The sequence below is a fragment of the Polistes canadensis genome, unplaced genomic scaffold (genome assembly GCF_001313835.1).
Source record: "Polistes canadensis isolate GaletaPanama2010 unplaced genomic scaffold, ASM131383v1 scaffold_7, whole genome shotgun sequence".
NCBI lineage: Eukaryota > Metazoa > Arthropoda > Insecta > Hymenoptera > Vespidae > Polistes > Polistes canadensis.
In genome coordinates, this window is record NW_014569554.1 from 492,845 (window position 1) to 505,015 (window position 12,171).

Sequence of the window (12,171 nt, forward strand, 5' to 3'; positions counted from 1 at the left end):
TCTCACCGCCACCGCGCGTGTCAATAATATTAGGAAATAAAACAAAAAGAAAATAATAATAAAAAAAAAATAGGAAATGCGCGAGATTCGTCAGATACGTCGGAGTTATATTGGCAAAATTAGAAAATAATAAAGGAAGATTTTCATAACCGGTTTTCCGTCGTAGTAGTCGTCTTCGTAGTTGTCGTCTAGAATAATATCGAGTAGGGTTTCACCGGAGATACTTGAAACCACGAAGACACGAATAACCGATCAAAGAACCTCGTTAATATAAAAAGAGTCAAATAGAAAGAAAGTAAAGGGAAGAAATAGAGAGGGGGGGGGAAGAAAGATGGAAGAGAGTTGATACTTGTCCTCAATTCTCTCTTTTTCCTTTCTCATTGAAATAGTACTTTTGTCATCTTTTACAATGACATAACAAGATGACTAAAGTGTTTTTTAAATCTCGATCATCACACTCGGTCAATCGTCGTACAACAAGCCTAATTTACATAAAACAGAAAGGAGAGAGAGATAGGTTCGGTCAATTATATTCGACATGAAATATTAAGAAAGAAAGAGAAAGACAAAAAAAATAAAATAAAAGAATAAATTGGGTTAAATATTACAAAGAACAAAAAAAAAATAGTAAGTACACTTTGTGCATGGCAAACGTTCCTTTGATAATTCTTTTTTTTTTTTTTTTTTAACTACGAAAAAATACATATTACAATTCACCAAAACCACGAGTATATAAACGTTTTATTCATTTTTTTTTTCTTTTTTTAATTTTATTTTACAAAGGAATAAATTGCGAATGCGTCATCGGTATTTTATTTGAAAAAATAATTAACATAACATAAATAACAAAAGAAAATAATAAAGGAAATTATATAATACAACGATCGGTTCGAAAACCTTTTTTTTTAACTCACATAAATAAGGCAGAAATAAATTTCTATTACTTTTATTAAAAAAAAAAAAAAAAGGAAGAAGAAGAAAGAATTAGCGATCATAGCTCGAACATATAAAACAATGAGTTGTATCGTTGTCTAACACGTAATTGACGAGCGTAGAACGTGTAATAAAATAATATGAATCACGATTAAGATAATGATCTCGAAAGAAAACTCGAAAGTGTGGGGTAGAAAGGGGGAGGGAGTGAATTAGCGATAATAGCGTTATGGCGTTGCTATACTCACTCATTCTCTCTTTCTCTCTCTTGTTCTACGATTATTTCAACGTTAAAGAAAGATAAAGACAGAGCCAATGAAGAAATGAAATGGAAAAACACGGTACTCCCGATGATTTCACGGTTGAGGCAAGCGCGAAGATTCATAGTCACGCTTGTGTGATTCGTTCTACGATTTACCAAGAGTAAAAAAGGTGATGGGGGATGAAAAGGGGAGGGAGAAGAAGAAGAAGAAGAAGAAGAAAGAAAGAAAGAATTCCGTTTGTCCCTTTCGTTTTTTCTTTCCTTTCCTACATTAAAACTATTTCTCTCAATTTTAGTGGCAAACATGTTCTTTCCCCATTATTTTGATTGTCTCCTTGATAAAACAAATCGCGTTAGAAAATTATTGAAAATATTTAAACAAATTTAAATTGAAAATATTAATCATAAGAATTGCGGGGAGAAATAAAGAAATGCGAATCCAGGAAACGCGTATGATGAAAAAGGAAAAAAAAATAGAAAAAAATAAGGAGAAGAGAGAGACAGAGTGAGATCTTATAAGGAGTGGCATGGAAAATGTGATTCCGTTGGCCGGTCGTCCTTTTTTCTAAGAAAAAGTATACGGTCACGCTCGTTACTTGAAACAATGAGACGATAGTAATCTATTTTACTCGTGTGCAAGAAAAGGTGACGGGCTAAGAAAGCGGACTATGTACGATAATTAGAAGAACCAGTGCGTTAGAATGTGTGTATGAGATACAATAAACCCCCGCCCTCTCCCCACTCATAGACACGTTCGAATAATATAACACAACTCGAAAATAAACGAAGTGGGTAAACGAAAAATCTATGGTATACAACAAATTTGTATAGAATTTTGTTTGGGGTATGAAACTTAAATGGAATTTCTTTGATTTCAATTTCGCACATTGTTGGCAATAGGATCAATTAAATGTGGGGAATACAAATATTTAACGATGAGTATTTAAAGTCCAATCGATACTCATAATAATATTAATAATAGTACACAATGGCGAAATTTTCATACCTTGTCAATATTATCCCGTATATTTAGGAAAGACCGATTATTTTCAACAAATTATTCGAAGGTGAACTTGTACGTCGTGATATGTCGTATGGAGTAATAAACCCGAATCGAAGTTACAGATTTTTCTTTTAATAAGGAATTTGTTATGCAAGTCGCCCAAAAAACCAATCGGAAGAAAATGACGTTTGTAACGATGAATAAACGTTTAACTTTAAGACAACAAATGTTATTATATTATTTGTTGTATGTTTTATATCATTTCTTATCCATATCAATTGGCAAAAGGTGTAAATCCTTAAATTTTTCAAATGCTGCTATTATTGTCTTAATAAATATTCATATTTTTTTTTTATTTGAATATCCCCTCTACGTAAAAAGATTTAATATACTTTTCTGATCAAATGAATAATAAACCCAATGTCTATTTTTTTAAAACTTCTACCGAATTGGCTTATGAGCGATTAATATTCTGCGATAGAAATTTAAAGAAGAAATTATTGAAATTGTATGATAGAGAGATAAATGTGAACAAATAAACTCACCTAACAGTTGAATTTATCCAAGATGATAGGAAAAAATCGTGGGTCGTATCGGTACCCTTCCCGATTTCCTTTAACTGAAATTTAAAAATGATATTTATTAGTAATCGGTAAAATTTGATAAATTGTATTGTTGATTTGTACAATAGAGATAACGGTAGACAAGAACGCGTTGAATCTTTTTTTTCTCTTGATGCACTCGCGGTAAATGCAACGGGGGATAAAAACTTTTGTAATCCTATCTTTTGCTACGGTACCACCGTAAAATGCCAACGCAATTTCCTCTTGCCAGCTGCACTGTTTCTAACACCCCATAATCTTGGTCTATATCGTGTTCTTTCTCTATGAAAAGAAAAAAAAAGAAAAAAGAAGCACGTTTTCTTTTCTAACACCTTTTATTTTTTCCACTCGCAAACAGACAAACAGACTAATATTTAAACGACTCGATATGTATAAAACACGATACCCTTTTTCTAATTCGATTTTATCAATCACTTATAAACAAAAAAAATCCCCCCCGCAAACGATTGAAAACGTTTATTTTATTCGTTGTTGTTGTTTTATTGCCGTTGATGCGATATCTTGAATAACCGACAATCAATAATTCGTAGTAGTTAATATAATTATCTCGAGATAAATAGATAACGTAGATTAGAACAAGTAAATCTTATTTTTAACTTCTTGATAATCTCGCAACACAAAATTTGATCATTCTTTTCATCGAATTGATTTTCGAATCGTCATATAGAAGAAAATTTGTTCAAACGATTTTTAATCCTATTTCGAAAAACTATAAATATATTCTTTAGAATGATTTTCAAAATAGACATCATTTTGAATTTTGCAGACAGGATTGCATGCACGAAACCCAAGTCTACAATAATGATTCATTTCCCAGTTACAGAAATAACTCTTACGTTACGTACTACACACCAGTTTACAATACCATCATAGTGCCTAGTGGAAATTAGAATCATAAATGTGTTGTCACTTATGAAAACTATTGTGCGACGCAGAAAATATTCCTAAACACTACGGACCCCCTCTTTTAGTAGCCTTGACTACCATAAAACAAAAAAATATAATAAATCAAATGAAAAGTAAAGTGTCGAAGAGATTAACAAGGTGGTGGTGTGCAGGGCTGATGATACAGGTGGTGCTGATGTGCTTCCAATATGTGATTGGTGTGCAATCAAAAATTATATTCGAGTGTTGTTGAGATTGGTTTACAATCAAAACCAAAAATAATGAATAAATCTTACGCAATAACGTAGCGATCCTGGAATCCCCGTAGGCTCATACGCGAAACCAGAGAGAACGGAATCCTAATCCAAAAGAAATGTTCTAAGTCAAACGGGAAAGTAAATGAAAATGACTATGTTAAATGCATAGGAGATACTTTCAAAGAAGAAAGAAAGAAAGAAAGAAAGAAAAGTAAAGATTACGAGGATTGGATTGGACTGAACTGAACTGAATTGGGTTGGACTGAACTGGATAAGAGTTCAAAATAGGAATGATAGGAAAACTGACTATGTCGATGTTATATGCGATATGTCTTTGGTCAAGATGAAAAAATAGAGAAAGAGATGGACAGATAGAAAATAATAGAAAAAGATAGAGAAAAAGAGAAAGAGAAAGAGAAAGAGAGAGAGAGAGAGAGACCGTTCTCCACTTGATGTGTTCACGTCCGTTTGTGGGTTTCGGTGGCCTCGAACTGGTCTCTTATCCCCGATATCGCCCAATCAAAAAACCGGCAGCATACCGAATGTCCGATTGGTCGAATACGGCCACCGCGAGGATCGCAATTGGTCGATCGGCTCGAGTTATCCATGGTTACCATTCGCATCAACAACATATCCAACGGTCGATATTTCTACGTTGCTACCTTTGCAGTACACATAGAGATCCACCCCCTTGCCCCTTTCCCTTTCCCTCTGCCCTTCTTTCTCTTCTTTATCCTCCCACCCCTTAAGCCCTACCCCCTCTTTTTCTTTCTCTTTCTCTATGGGTGCTTTCTCTCGCCACCCATGCACGATTAACGACGATAACTTTCAGGAGGTACGATTCTACAGGGTAAAAGCTCTATCCAGGTACACCATTGGTACCTACTTCTACTAAAGTTCTCTCCAAGGTTCTCTTATTATTTTATTCCTCTCTATCTTCCACTCCTGAGAGAATTATCCTTCTCTTTTCCTTTTTTTCTTTCTAACTTTGCCTTTTGTTTTTTTTTTTTGGTGAACCATTCGAAGTCAAAAGTAAATGGTAAGAAATTCTTTTTAAGATTTTCATTTATATTCGATATATATTATATAATATACTAATATTATAATTTAATCCTATGCATAAAGATGATACTATTGTAAGTAACGTCATTGAATTTGTTGAAGTAATTTCGTTGTAAGAAGAAAAAAAAGAAACTAATTTATTGACCATGATTACAATTAAACCGACCAACCAGCAACGATTGTTTTATCCGATACCTTAACAACATAAGAAAAGAACGTGTCTCTCACGGTTGTTAGAAATCTTCAAATAAGAAGAGATCGTTTTTTTCTTTTAGTGATTTTCCCACCCCCATTCCTATCCCCATCCCTATCCCCATGGGGAAGAAATCGTTCTAACCTTTCGGCTAAGCGAAATTAAAAAAAATTCAAAGTAATGTAATATAATATAATATAAATATGAAAAATATCAAATGACTGTACGACAAGACGCGATCTAATAAATAATTTCATTTAAAAAAGAAAAAATTAGATATTATCGCAAGTGTGTGTGTGTGTACGCGCGCGCATTCATACGCGAAAATCCTTTTTCCATGAAAACTAATTCGATTGGATCGGCTTCTTTTTAAATGGGAACCGTATTACTCGGCACGCTAACCTGGCTTGTCGTTTAATATCACGAGAACGTGATCGCCAATTCCGTTGACTGATTAAATTCGCGATCGGTCCTCTCTCTATTTCTATTTTTATTTATTTATTTCTTTCTTTTCTTTTTTTCTTCTTAATTTTTTAACCTCCTATACGTCCAATCGACCAATAAAACAACAACACACATACCATTCCTTCTCTCAATGTTTTTTACAATTTTAATAGGACGGCGCGATAATATTGTAACAATTCTTTTACAAATTATGCGAACAAAAAAATATATATAAATATATATATTGTAAAATTATCGAGAACCACACAGAATGAAAATAATAAAATGGATCGGAGATAATATTCTTGCATGCAATTCGTAGAATTTGGTCCATCATCGTTTTTTTTTTCTCTTTCTCGAAAGAAAAAGTAGAGTTCTGCAGGAGAAAAATATAAAGAAAGAAGAAGAAAAAGAAGAAAAAAAAGGAAAAGAACGGGATAGGAGCCCGGAAGTCGATCGGAAGGAAAACAATAATGTCGGAAGAGAGTGTTCCAACTCGTTCCAAAGTCGTGAAGAAGAGTGAGACGAAAGATGAGAGGCCAGAACTAAAGAAACAGAGAGAGAGAGAGAGAGAGAGAGAGAGAGAGAGAGAGAGAGAGAGAGAGAGAGAGAGAGAGAGAAGGAAAGAGAGGGGAGAGAGAAAGGGTGATGACCGGAAAAGGGTGAACGTACGGAAATCACGAGTAACTTCGAAGAGAAATGGAGAGTATAAGAGAAGAGGAGGGAGCATAGAAGAGGGGGGAGGGAGAGAGAGAGAGAGAGACAAAGTTGGTTGAGTTGGCAGAGTGGTCTTCTCTGTATTAGAAAGAAGAAGAAAGAGAGAAGAAGCTGGCTAGATCATAGAAAGAGAATTTATCATAGTTAAACTGTAGGTGTTTTGCTTCGTAGGCGCACGTTTAACGGTTTGATAAAAACAATGATCTGAATATGCGGGCAGAAAACTATCTAAAATGATAATATGTAAACGAGAACAAATTTGCAATTATTGAATTAACGAGGAATATATACTACTTTAATATATTCATATTTAATTAAATTAGAATTCACATTTGTATATTATATATAATTTGTATGCTAATACATGATGGACACCATAGGTAAATGCTAAAACGAAAAAAAAAGTATATCAATTTATTAAAATTATATATAGGAGGAAGGTAATAATTATGCATTGAAAGAAAGAAAATAAAATGACAAAACTGTTGATTAATAATCGGTAGATTGAATATTAAAATTATACAAAAAAAAGAAAGAAAAAAAAAAAAACATACCTACATATAAAACAAGAAAGTGCAAGAGAGTGATAGAAAATTTTTCTCTCCCCGCTCATCATCTATCGCTTCTTTTTTATTTTTTTTTAATTATTTCTTTCTTTTTTATAATATTTCTCCAGTGTTAAAAGTAATTTGCGGTCGTAGAATAGCCTAAGGCCGTGAGAAAGATTCCTCGAAACTGTTTTCATCCAACCACCAGCAGTACCACCAACCAGTACCAGTACCACCAACCAGTACCAGTACCACAGCACCATAAGCAAGCTAGAAAGAGAAAGAGGGAGAGAGAAAGATGGAATAACCACCGAGGAGTATTACTTGTAGTTTTCCATCTCTATCCCTTTCTATCCGATTGCCCTTCTCCCTCCCCCGCCCCTCCCTTTCTACTCCTCCACCCTCCATCCTGCAGTACGCGATTTTTTTCGACTTTCCAAACCGGCTCGAGAAGCCACCAAGAGGACAATGGACTCTACCTACTCTACCCTTTTTCTTTTTATTTTTCTTCTTCCTCTTCTTCCTTCATCCGTACACTCTTACGCTGTGCTAACTAAGCTAACTATACTTCGCTATCATCCACTATTACTACTAGTTTCTTTATTAGTAATTTTGAAAAAAAAAAATATATATATATTTGTTTAAAAAGCAAAAAAATTACATAATATAAATTATTATATATTATTTTCGTAGTAGATTTGTCTAGATTTTTTTCAAGGGATTTTTATTTTTTATTGTAAACGAATAAATAACTTCGATCAGAAAAAAAAAAGGTAAAGAAAACGCAACTGGGTTGTTGTTGATGTTTTAAGAATGAAGTTTGACGCGTGATAAATATGAAAAACGTTGAATGATTCCTTCGTATAATGAAATGGGGAAGAAGAAGAAAAAAAAAAAGGGAAAAAAAGGTTAACAGCTAATATATAATATCCGCGTAGATATTCCCCCCCCCCTTGTTCTTTCCGAGAGTTCATCTCAGTGGGGGAGTTTCTTGCTTTTCGGACGTCGTCGTAAAATAAATCATCTCGGTACCGAAAGAAAATGCTTCCTATCGTTTCGAACGAATCGTAAATCTACGAAGAAACTTCTATGAAGTTTTATATACACAGATACTATCACGAATCACGTTCATATAAATGTACACGTACGTATATTATTACGCGCGAGTGTACAGGATAAAACAAAAGTTCGAAAAATATATAAACAAATTTTTTAACAATTATTTTATAATACAACTCTTCTCTGCGCGCGAAAACTTTAGTAAAATTATTTCAAAATTTGTTCAAACTTGTCGTTTTAAAATCAAATCCACAAGAAAAAAAGCAGTCTACGAATTTTGTTGAGGGTTGTTGCGAGAAAGGGGAGAGAAGTAAATTATTTACAAAATCAGTTAATAAGAATTTTTGGCCAATCCTGTACAGGGGGAAGGAGAGGGAGAGGGGGGTATATATGCAATATAACATTTTCGAATCGGTTTTTATCGTCTTATCGTTTTATCGCTTACGACAAATAGATCACGGCGGATATAATATATCTAAAATAATAATAATAAAAAAAAAAAGGAAACAATATATATCGGTGAATTGAATTTCGCTGACTTTTTCGACGTCTTCTCCTCTCTCGACTAGGAGTTCGTATTTTTCCAACAAAGTGCATACCTTTTTCTTTGATATATATATATATATATATTATCTTCCTATTTCCTCTCCTATGAATAATGTTTTTCATTTTGGATCTTGTCTTGTCTCTCTTTTTTTTTTTCTTTTCCTTTTTCTTTCCAGAATAACTTTTAGTAGTTCGAGAAAAATAAATAAATAAATAAATAAGTAAGAAGAAGAATGCACATACGTAAATAAAGTGTTCGCTACGCGAACAAATATTTGTCATGGTGGTTGTTTAAAAATGTTATAAAAATGTATTGTTGAATTATCGTAAAACAAATATGTTGAAAAGAAAAAGTATAGAAATAATTTGTTCGCGTTTATAAAAGTGCGCGTTACGACACTCTAGGAAGATTTTCCATGGCACACGGGGAAGACGGGGACGACGGGGAGAAAGGAGAGAATTCGTGAAAGCGAAGGCGCACGTTCTCGATACATCTGATTGTGAGAAAATACGGGAAACCATAAACGTTCTTTCCACGAGAATTTCTCTCCAACAAAGTTATGAAAACGAATCGAGTCAAATTTATTCCATCGAATCATAAATTTACATGTGTGAGATAATATAATAAAATTAATATATATATATATATATATATATATGTATACAAAAATGTATATGTGTTATTTATTAAATTTGTGCATATATAACGCATATGTGCAAAACTAAAGACTTGACGGAGACAAATATAATGACCATACGAGTATGTTGTAAAATAATAAAATATTCAAGAAAAATATCGTACTATCCACCACCACGTGTATTCGCGTTCATTTACAATGCATGAATAATATCGATAAAACTTGTAACTTGAATATAAAAAGAAAGAAACTTATAAGTGTTCTAACTCCACATGTTCGCGTTAAGTTTGCAAAAAGAGAAAAATAAGTTGGGGAAAAAAAAAATACTCGAAAAGAACAATAATAAAGATACTTGTTCGTAAGAGTATTAGGGGAAAAAAAAAAAGGAAAAAAAAAAAGGAACGCATTTAATTTTAGTCACAATTGTCAAAGTAAATTAATAATTAAAATAAAAATACTTATAAGAGCTGCTGCTGCTGCTGCTGCTATGATGTTATGGCGTTCTAAGCATTTCCATTAATTATATACGTAATTTGATTAATATTTAAACAATTTGTAATAATTTAATTGTCATTTTCTTATCATTTAAAAACATAAGCCAAAATTGTACAGCGTTGTTCTATTATACCGTAGGCTATAGCAATCAAAAGTACTCGAAACATAGGTCGTATTCCACATAGATATGATACCCACATAATCGAAAAGTAGTGGGTTGATAATATAAAACGCTTTATGCTATTGTAAACTATTCTTGGTATCAATATTTTACGAGGGCACGTTCGTTCATTGATCGAATAATTCTTTTCTTTTTTGTACATAATTAATCAAACTTTTCTCTCTTTGATATATTTTAAATCTAAATTAAGGAAATTTAATTAATATCAAAATAATGTATCTATCATATAAATCTACCTGTAGATATTCATTAACAACTGGACGTTATTATTATTATTATTATTATTATTATTATTATTAATAATATTGGCGAAGATAAAGAGAAGGAAAAAAAAAATCAAAAATAATTAAGTAAAAAAAAAAAAAGAAACAAAAAGAAGATAGATAGATAAAATAGAATCATTAAAAGTCTTCAAGAAATCGCATGATTGATAACCCTGCATGGTATTCCTTCGTATAGATAAAAATGAGAGATAAGAAAAAGAAAAAAAAAAGAATACAGTGATAAAAGGTACAAAGAATTTGTTCGCATGATTGATAATATCCTGCAAAAAGTTCTACGAATAAAGACGTATACACGTCTCTTAACAAAAAATAAAAATAATAATAGTAAAAATCATATTAAAGAAAAAAAATTGGATAAAAAAAAAAAAGAAAAAAAGAAAAAAGAAGAAATTCGAGGAATAAATAAGAAAGAAAGCAAACGATAAGAAGAACGAACGGCGGACATAAATAAAAAAAAAAAAAAAAAAGAAAGAAAAAAAGAAAAAATATAAAAGGAATAAGTAGGGAGTTCTAAGAGGGTGGTTTAAGAGGAGGATAGAAAAAGATAGAGAGAAACCGTCCGAGTAAGAATGGCAAACTACTGTGGGACGATGCATCTGTCCAAGCATATTTGATATCCACCGCCTTTTCCACCAACCACCACCCCCCCTTAAAGCCACCCCAATATGCAGTTCGCCAAGAAGAATACAACAGTTAAACATACGTGTATATCTATATATCTCTCTCTTTCTATCTATTACAAAAGTGTTGTTAGAATATTAGTTGTAAAGCTTCGATCTAAGAGTTGGCCGTTGCAAACGTGTCTTCCTTCTTCTTCTCCACCTACTCGAGCGTACTCTGCCCTTCGAAACTACCCACCCACCCCCAACCCCCCTGCCACTGCTCTCCCTCATCTAACTCCGTTTATACCTGAGAAACAGTTCCCCCCTTTTACCATCTTTCTACCACGTCCACCACCAACACGATTTCCACGGCAGTGGCTTTAATTTCGTGTCTCGCGGCACGAACGATCGCTCACCTCCTTCAACCCCCACCCCCACCCCACCTCTCCGCCCCAGTCCACCGAGGACAAGCCCTTTTTTCCAACCCCTTTCTTCTTTTCACGACAAAACGAGGATACAGTCTTTCTCCTACCTCGTCCAACTGTAATTTCCATCGACGTTGGGTTATATATTGTCAAGAGATATTAATATTTGTGTGTGTGTGTGTACGTGTGAGATACAATTTACGTTACGAGTTGGAGACTAGTATATGTATACGAGGAGGAATCGACGCGAAGGGAAAAGACAAGGGACATACGGAACGTAACTATAATAGTCCTTACCTTGAGGGAGGGGGTGAAATGATATAATTGGCATTCGCGAAAGGGGGCGGATAATATCGAAAAGCGAGTAAATGCTTCTCTGACTGACTATTACCGACTACTACTATCATTCGCGTGTGTCCGAATATATATTATAGTATATGAAACTTTTCATATATGTATATGATTTTATTTCTATATTGTAATTTGTAAGAAAATTTGTCTAAGGAGAAAATGACGAAAAGAGGGATAGTTTCTAAAATTACAAAAATATTATTATTAAAAATCATTCGTTTTTGTTGTAGTTATTGAAACGATAAAAAAGTATCGTTAAATGTTTTTAATATATTAAACAATAGAATTCTTGATTAATTTATATGTTAATTCTATTACCGATATTGTGTGTTTTAACGATTGACAAAATATTATTATTATTATTATTATTATTGATAAAAATAATTTGTATTTACCGTTTATCGATTCAGTTGCGGGCTACTCTATAAGTGTGGATGGATACATTCATAAATTTCTTTAACGATTATTATTATTTAATAGTAAAGATCTTTCTAGCAATATAGTTATTGTTTATTTAAAAAACAAAAAAAAAATATAATATAAAAAATATAATAAAAAAATATATAATAGTTCTTTTCCGTTATTTCAATTTAAATGAAGAAAGGTTTAAAGTTCTGCTAACTTAATTTGTTTTCTTTCTCTATCATATATATATATATATAT

At 32.7% G+C, this 12,171-nt stretch overlaps 1 protein-coding gene across 2 annotated transcripts in view; it reads right to left on the reverse strand.

Annotated features, from left to right (window-relative positions):
- The window catches only part of LOC106790264 (heterogeneous nuclear ribonucleoprotein K), an 84,585-nt gene that overhangs the window by 58,865 nt on the left and 13,549 nt on the right, over window positions 1–12,171 (reverse strand). The window contains exons 2-3 of one of the 2 annotated variants that reach the window (XM_014755048.1): window positions 4,003–4,065; window positions 2,744–2,817 (exon numbers count right to left, since the gene is read on the reverse strand). The gene's annotated coding sequence lies outside the window, so the exon portion shown is untranslated. The remainder of the gene's footprint in view (window positions 1–2,743; window positions 2,818–4,002; window positions 4,066–12,171) is intronic. The other variant, XM_014755040.1, reaches the window with a different exon arrangement.